The following is an 8,842-nucleotide window of genomic DNA, read 5'->3' on the forward strand; positions in this document are numbered from 1 at the left end:
TGCATTCCCCAGGATCACGATCAGCAGTAGATATTTGCAGGTTTTGCTCTGCATCCTCAGCCTGCCCAGATGTTGTTCAGTGTTTCAGCAGTGGAGAAGACGATGGATATTTTGCTAAACCTCCTTTCAAACAACAAAACTTGGGTTAGCACGACAGAAAAGAAGAAAAGAAAATCTTCGCCAGTTAGAACAGAGCCAGAGTCCCACCATTTCTCCCTCCACTTTTCTTTCTTTTCTACATTTAGAGGTAAAGCTTCCATCTCCAAAAGCTTCCATCTCTCACTTCCTGATGTAGCCATTTGCTACCCTTTAGCCTTGACTGCCACGCATCGGACTGCTGTCCGTGTGGGGCTGGGGATGCTCAGCCTGGAAAGAGAAGGGGGCTGGCGAGGCCTCCCTGCAGCTCTAGGAAAGATGGGCACAGACAGGAGAAGCCTTTCAACTGCAGGAGTGAGCTTGAAGTTGGATCTAATGAAGCTGCTCTTTTCCACTCCGGCTGCTGGGCCACTGGCCCAGGCTGTGCACAGAGGCTGGGGATGCTCCATCCTTGGCAACATCCAAGGCCAGCTGGGAGCGGGGCTCTGAGCAACCTATTCTGGGCGAAGATTGCTCCGCTTGGAACAAGATGGTCTTTAGGGTCCCTTCCAAGCCCAAGCACCCATGGATTCCGTCATTCATTCTACGGTCTCCGTTGTCCTCTTCAGCCTGGGCCTGAACTTCTGGCGGTGATGTCACAGTGCACGCTCCAGCTAGAAGTTCCAGCATCCAGCAACGGCCACAACACAACCCTTGGCTCCTTGTGCCAGCACGCTCTTCATTCACCCTGCTCCAAGCCTACCCCTGTCACCTTGTTGCCACCTGCTCCCTGATTCCCCCAGCAGTCCCCAAAGCTCCCCATCGCTTGGATTTTGCTCTCCATCCCTGCAGGATGTCTGCATTTGTTCCAAAAGAGGTATGGTACTATTCCACGGAGACGGACACCCCGCAGCTGCCTGGCTGGGCTGGAGCTCTGTGGGACAGGGTGGGATATTTTGCTACCTCTGCAGGCTGGCACAGACGGAGAGGAGGAGACGGACGTCGATACACAGACTGATAGAGAAGAAGCCATGGAAGTGGACGGAGAGGATACTGGAGAGGAAGAGATGGATGTGGATATGTACGAGACAGAGGAAGAGATGGAGGTGGAAAGGAAAGATTCTATTGAAGAGATGGATATTGATCTAAAAGACAAGGAGGAAGACATGGTCTTGGGATGAAGACCGATGCCAGCAGCAGAACAGGCAGGTGCTCCCCACAGGCAGAGTGGGTCCCCTGCTGCCAGCCTGGGGCCGGGCTGGGCACTTCCTGCTCAGGGACACGCTAGCCCATGCACTGCATTCTGCTGGCCATCCCTGGCCTGGCCTGGGCTTGCTGTGGGCCACACAAGCCCTGTTCCAGTGCCTGGGCCACAGCCCCCAGCCAGGCTCCCTTCTGGCAGCAGAGTCCCACTGGGCCAGTGTCCCAGCCCGGCAGCACATGGAACACCCTTCCGTGCCTGACTGCACTGACCGTGCTACTTGTTTTTCTTCCAGGACTTAGGGACATCACAGACACAGATGCCACCCTGCTGTACATACATTTTACAGTTGTTGTGTTCAGGATAGAGGTTTTAGAGTTTGTTTAAGTTGTCTGTAAATACGTTTCATGGAGTTTTGTTAGATCTCTTCTCAGGTAAATAGGTTCTATAGTTTGTTGTTGTTGTTGTTGTTGTTGTTACCAATATTCTTACAGTGTAAATATGTGGTGTAGTTCATTCTTGTTCCTTTTCTTCTACAGATAAACAGTCTTTGATTTTCACACCCCAGTTCTCTTTGCATTTTCTTCGGGCACATTTGCAAAGCTGTGGCTTGTTTCGGGAACAATGTTTGCAGGACTCTAAAAAGAGTATCAAAACCGCTCTGCCACACTCTCAGCTGCTGCTGCTGCCCCAAAAAGCACAGGCTGTCTTTGCTCACACAATCACAGTTGTGGTGGCATTTCTACCACACCACAGGACAGCGATGTTTTCCCTCTTCTCCTGGAAATACCTACAGCACTTGTGGGTAGCAAGGCAAACATGAGCCTCTTTTAGTGGCCCTTGAAATTGGACATGTGAAATGAGGCACACAAAGCCACAGGCCAGCTGAACCTGGCATCTCTGAATGGGTCTTTACATTCTTCCCAGGAAGATGAATGGCAATCACTATTTTGGCAGGGAGGAAAGTGCATCAGCAAGCAATTTGCTGTAGAAAATGTGCTTTCTGCTCCTCTCACAGCCAAAACTCCTACCCATTTCTTGGAAGTCCTTCTTAGATAAGGACCGTGTTCAACTGAGTGACAGTGAAGCCAAATGGCAATGCCGCAATCAATTGTCCTGTACACAATCTCCTTCATCCACGTGGAAGGTTACCCACGGGCACACAAGAGGACGGAAGAAACCCAAATGCATCGTTGGACATAATAAAGTCAGACGTGTTGAGGGATGAAGAAATCTTGCAGAGATACGGAAAGCTGCCCTGAAAACCCAGTTTGGGGAGAGCCTGAGCTCTTTTGTGCTTCTAGGCCTGAAGATGCTCAGCACCTTTCCCAGATGCTCAGCAGGCAGTAGGATTGTGCCTGAATCTGGCTCTGGAAATGCCAGTGCCTCAACTGAGAGCTGTGGCAAGGATTTCCATTGCATGGAGAGGGGCCACAGTCCTGCAAGAGTCTTTCAGCAGAGCAAACAGCAGCCTGGAGGGTGGGCAATCTGGACCACTGCATGCTCATCCTTCACCACAATGCAGAGCTGCCATGGATCACTTTTTCCCTTTCTCCTGTTGGATATGTTTTGGAGAAGTTGTTCTAGGTGGCTTTGGATGGTGATCCAAGTAGGAAGCAGCCATTCGCCTGCTGTGATATCCTTACAACTAGTCCTAACTTCTCATTGCCTTTGGTTTGATTGGGGGTGTTTTCTCTGTTTGTTTGATTGGTTTCTTTGGGTTGGTTTCTTTGTGTTTTTCTCTGTTTTGCTTGGAGTTTCTTTTCCTTTTTTAGAAATGACTGGTGAAGTTGGCACAAGCAAACTCCAGAAAACGTAAAGCAGGCTTGACTTTCCAGAAATTGCTTTTGGCTGGCTTTAGCTGCATTCCCCAGGATCACAATCAGCAGTAGATATTTGCAGGTTTTGCTCTGCATCCTCAGCCTGCCCAGATGTTGTTCAGTGTTTCAGCAGTGGAGAAGACGATGGATATTTTGCTAAACCTCCTTTCAAACAACAAAACTTGGGTTAGCACGACAGAAAAGAAGAAAAGAAAATCTTCGCCAGTTAGAACAGAGCCAGAGTCCCACCATTTCTCCCTCCACTTTTCTTTCTTTTCTACATTTAGAGGTAAAGCTTCCATCTCCAAAAGCTTCCATCTCTCACTTCCTGATGTAGCCATTTGCTACCCTTTAGCCTTGACTGCCACGCATCGGACTGCTGTCCGTGTGGGGCTGGGGATGCTCAGCCTGGAAAGAGAAGGGGGCTGGCGAGGCCTCCCTGCAGCTCTAGGAAAGATGGGCACAGACAGGAGAAGCCTTTCAACTGCAGGAGTGAGCTTGAAGTTGGATCTAATGAAGCTGCTCTTTTCCACTCAGGCTGCTGGGGCACTGGCCCAGGCTGTGCACAGAGGCTGGGGATGCTCCATCCTTGGCAACATCCAAGGCCAGCTGGGAGCGGGGCTCTGAGCAACCTATTCTGGGCGAAGATTGCTCCGCTTGGAACAAGATGGTCTTTAGGGTCCCTTCCAAGCCCAAGCACCCAGGGATTCCATCATTCATTCTACGGTCTCCGTTGTCCACTTCAGCCTGGGCCTGAACTCCTGGCGGTGATGTCACAGTGCACACTCCAGCTAGAACTTCCAGCATCCAGCAACGGCCACAACACAACCCTTGGCTCCTTGTGCCAGCACGCTCTTCATTCACCCTGCTCCAAGCCTACCCCTGTCACCTTGTTGCCACCTGCTCCCTGATTCCCCCAGCAGTCCCCAAAGCTCCCCATCGCTTGGATTTTGCTCTCCATCCCTGCAGGATGTCTGCATTTGTTCCAAAAGAGGTATGGTACTATTCCACGGAGGCGGACACCCCGCAGCTGCCTGGCTGGGCTGGAGCTCTGTGGGACAGGGTGGGAAATTTTGCTACCTCTGCAGGCTGGCACAGACGGAGAGGAGGAGACGGACGTCGATACACAGACTGATAGAGAAGAAGCCATGGAAGTGGACGGAGAGGATACTGGAGAGGAAGAGATGGATGCGGATATGTACGAGACAGAGGAAGAGATGGAGGTGGAAAGGAAAGATTCTATTGAAGAGATGGATATTGATCTAAAAGACAAGGAGGAAGACATGGTCTTGGGATGAAGACCGATGCCAGCAGCAGAATAGGCAGGTGCTCCCCACAGGCAGAGTGGGTCCCCTGCTGCCAGCCTGGGGCCGGGCTGGGCACTCCCTGCTCAGGGACACGCTAGCCCATGCACTGGATTCTGCTGGCCATCCCTGGCCTGGCCTGGGCTTGCTGTGGGCCACACAAGCCCTGTTCCAGTGCCTGGGCCACAGCCCCCAGCCAGGCTCCCTTCTGGCAGCAGAGTCCCACTGGGCCAGTGTCCCAGCCCGGCAGCACATGGAACACCCTTCCGTGCCTGACTGCACTGACCGTGCTACTTGTTTTTCTTCCAGGACTTAGGGACATCACAGACACAGATGCCACCCTGCTGTACATACGTTTTACAGTTGTTGTGTTCAGGATAGAGGTTTTAGAGTTTGTTTAAGTTGTCTGTAAATACGTTTCATAGAGTTTTGTTAGATCTGTTCTCAGGTAAATAGGTTCTATAGTTTGTTGTTGTTGTTGTTGTTGTTGTTGTTGTTACCAATATTCTTACAGTGTAAATATGTGGTGTAGTTCATTCTTGTTCCTTTTCTTCTACAGATAAACAGTCTTTGATTTTCACACCCCAGTTCTCTTTGCATTCTCTTTGCATTTTCTTCGGGCACATTTGCAAAGCTGTGGGTTGTTTCGGGAACAATGTTTGCAGGACTCTAAAAAGAGTATCAAAACCGCTCTGCCACACTCTCAGCTGCTGCTGCTGCCCCAAAAAGCACAGGCTGTCTTTGCTCACACAATCACAGTTGTGGTGGCATTTCTACCACACCACAGGACAGCGATGTTTTCCCTCTTCTCCTGGAAATACCTACAGCACTTGTGGGTAGCAAGGCAAACATGAGCCTCTTTTAGTGGCCCTTGAAATTGGACATGTGAAATGAGGTACACAAAGCCACAGGCCAGCTGAACCTGGCATCTCTGAATGGGTCTTTACATTCTTCCCAGGAAGATGAATGGCAATCACTATTTTGGCAGGGAGGAAAGTGCATCAGCTAGCAATTTGCTGTAGAAAATGTGCTTTCTGCTCCTCTCACAGCCAAAACTCCTAGCCATTTCTTGGAAGTCCTTCTTAGATAAGGACCGTGTTCAACTGAGTGACAGTGAAGCCAAATGGCAATGCCGCAATCAATTGTCCTGTACACAATCTCCTTCATCCACGTGGAAGGTTACTCACGGGCACACAAGAGGACGGAAGAAACCCAAATGCATCGTTGGACATAATAAAGTCAGACGTGTTGAGGGATGAAGAAATCTTGCAGAGATATGGAAAGCTGCCCTGAAAACCCAGTTCGGGGAGAGCCTTAGCTCTTTTGTGCTTCTAGGCCTGAAGATGCTCAGCACCTTTCCCAGATGCTCAGCAGGCAGTAGGATTGTGCCTGAATCTGGCTCTGGAAATGCCAGTGCCTCAACTGAGAGCTGTGGCAATGATTTCCATTGCATGGAGAGGGGCCACAGTCCTGCAAGAGTCTTTCAGCAGAGCAAACAGCAGCCTGGAGGGTGGGCAATCTGTACCACTGCATGCTCATCCTTCACCACAATGCAGAGCTGCCATGGATCACTTTTTCCATTTCTGCTGTTGGATATGTGTTGGAGAAGTTGTTCTAGGTGGCTTTGGATGGTGATCCAAGTAGGAAGCAGCCATTCGCCTGCTGTGATATCCTTACAACTAGTCCTAACTTCTCATTGCCTTTGGTTTGATTGGGGGTGTTTTATCTGTTTGTTTGATTGGTTTCTTTGGGTTGGTTTCTTTGTGTTTTTCTCTCTTTTGCTTGGAGTTTCTTTTCCTTTTTTAGAAATGACTGGTGAAGTTGGCACAACCAAACTCCAGAAAACGTAAAGCAGGCTTGACTTTCCAGAAATTGCTTTTGGCTGGCTTTAGCTGCATTCCCCAGGATCACGATCAGCAGTAGATATTTGCAGGTTTGGCTCTGCATCCTCAGCCTGCCCAGATGTTGTTCAGTGTTTCAGCAGTGGAGAAGACGATGGATATTTTGCTAAACCTCCTTTCAAACAACAAAACTTGGGTTAGCACGACAGAAAAGAAGAAAAGAAAATCTTCGCCAGTTAGAACAGAGCCAGAGTCCCACCATTTCCCCCTCCACTTCTCTTTCTTTTCTACATTTAGAGGTAAAGCTTCCATCTCCAAAAGCTTCCATCTCTCACTTCCTGATGTAGCCATTTGCTACCCTTTAGCCTTGACTGCCACGCATCGGACTGCTGTCCGTGTGGGGCTGGGGATGCTCAGCCTGGAAAGAGAAGGGGGCTGGCGAGGCCTCCCTGCAGCTCTAGGAAAGATGGGCACAGAGAGGAGAAGCCTTTCAACTGCAGGAGTGAGCTTGAAGTTGGATCTAATGAAGCTGCTCTTTTCCACTCCGGCTGCTGGGCCACTGGCCCAGGCTGTGCACAGAGGCTGGGGATGCTCCATCCTTGGCAACATCCAAGGCCAGCTGGGAGCGGGGCTCTGAGCAACCTATTCTGGGCGAAGATTGCTCCGCTTGGAACAAGATGGTCTTTAGGGTCCCTTCCAAGCCCAAGCACCCAGGGATTCCATCATTCATTCGACGGTCTCCGTTGTCCACTTCAGCCTGGGCCTGAACTCCTGGCGGTGATGTCACAGCGCACGCTCCAGCTAGAACTTCCAGCATCCAGCAACGGCCACAACACAACCCTTGGCTCCTTGTGCCAGCACGCTCTTCATTCACCCTGCTCCAAGCCTACCCCTGTCACCTTGTTGCCACCTGCTCCCTGATTCCCCCAGCAGTCCCCAAAGCTCCCCATCGCTTGGATTTTGCTCTCCATCCCTGCAGGATGTGTGCATTTGTTCCAAAAGAGCTATGGTACTATTCCACGGAGACGGACACCCCGCAGCTGCCTGGCTGGGCTGGAGCTCTGTGGGACAGGGTGGGAAATTTTGCTACCTCTGCAGGCTGGCACAGACGGAGAGGAGGAGACGGACGTCGATACACAGACTGATAGAGAAGAAGCCATGGAAGTGGACGGAGAGGATACTGGAGAGGAAGAGATGGATGTGGATATGTACGAGACAGAGGAAGAGATGGAGGTGGAAACGAAAGATTATATTGAAGAGATGGATATTGATCTAAAAGACAAGGAGGAAGACATGGTCTTGGGATGAAGACCGATGCCAGCAGCAGAACAGGCAGGTGCTCCCCCCACAGGCAGAGTGGGTCCCCTGCTGCCAGCCTGGGGCCGGGCTGGGCACTTCCTGCTCAGGGACACGCTAGCCCATGCACTGCATTCTGCTGGCCATCCCTGGCCTGGCCTGGGCTTGCTGTGGGCCACACAAGCCCTGTTCCAGTGCCTGGGCCACGGGCCACAGCCCCCAGCCAGGCTCCCTTCTGGCAGCAGAGTCCCACTGGACCAGTGTCCCAGCCCGGCAGCACATGGAACACCCTTCCGTGCCTGACTGCACTGACCGTGCTACTTGTTTTTCTTCCAGGACTTAGGGACATCACAGACACAGATGCCACCCTGCTGTACATACGTTTTACAGTTGTTGTGTTCAGGATAGAGGTTTTAGAGTTTGTTTAAGTTGCCTGTAAATACGTTTCATAGAGTTTTGTTAGATCTGTTCTCAGGTAAATAGGTTCTATAGTTTGTTGTTGTTGTTGTTGTTGTTGTTGTTACCAATATTCTTACAGTGTAAATATGTGGTGTAGTTCATTCTTGTTCCTTTTCTTCTACAGATAAACAGTTTTTGATTTTCACACCCCAGTTCTCTTTGCATTTTCTTCGGGCACATTTGCAAAGCTGTGGGTTGTTTCGGGAACAATGCTTGCAGGACTCTAAAAAGAGTATCAAAACCGCTCTGCCACACTCTCAGCTGCTGCTGCTGCCCCAAAAAGCACTGGCTGGCTTTGCTCACACAATCACAGTTGTGGTGGCATTTCTACCACACCACAGGACAGCGATGTTTTCCCTCTTCTCCTGGAAATACCTACAGCACTTGTGGGTAGCAAGGCAAACATGAGCCTCTTTTAGTGGCCCTTGAAATTGGACATGTGAAATGAGGTACACAAAGCCACAGGCCAGCTGAACCTGGCATCTCTGAATGGGTCTTTACATTCTTCCCAGGAAGATGAATGGCAATCACTATTTTGGCAGGGAGGAAAGTGCATCAGCAAGCAATTTGCTGTAGAAAATGTGCTTTCTGCTCCTCTCACAGCCAAAACTCCTACCCATTTCTTGGAAGTCCTTCTTAGATAAGGACCGTGTTCAACTGAGTGACAGTGAAGCCAAATGGCAATGCCGCAATCAATTGTCCTGTACACAATCTCCTTCATCCACGTGGAAGGTTACCCACGGGCACACAAGAGGACGGAAGAAACCCAAATGCATCGTTGGACATAATAAAGTCAGACGTGTTGAGGGATGAAGAAATCTTGCAGAGATATGGAAAGCTGCCCTG

The 8,842-nt window shown here is 50.4% G+C and overlaps 1 long non-coding RNA gene across 1 annotated transcript; it reads left to right on the forward strand.

Annotated features, from left to right (window-relative positions):
• The first annotated feature begins 2,097 nt into the window (after nt 1–2,097).
• Nucleotides 2,098–8,143, forward strand: LOC147650768 (uncharacterized). Its single transcript, XR_015275778.1, has 5 exons — nt 2,098–4,090; nt 4,185–4,422; nt 4,710–7,250; nt 7,340–7,573; nt 7,874–8,143. It is a non-coding gene; the product is annotated as an uncharacterized LOC147650768 (long non-coding RNA).
• Nucleotides 8,144–8,842: the final 699 nt, after the last annotated feature.

This window comes from Cyanistes caeruleus, chromosome 13, assembly GCF_971803275.1.
Source record: "Cyanistes caeruleus chromosome 13, bCyaCae1.hap1.1, whole genome shotgun sequence".
NCBI classification, from domain to species: Eukaryota; Metazoa; Chordata; class Aves; order Passeriformes; family Paridae; genus Cyanistes; species Cyanistes caeruleus.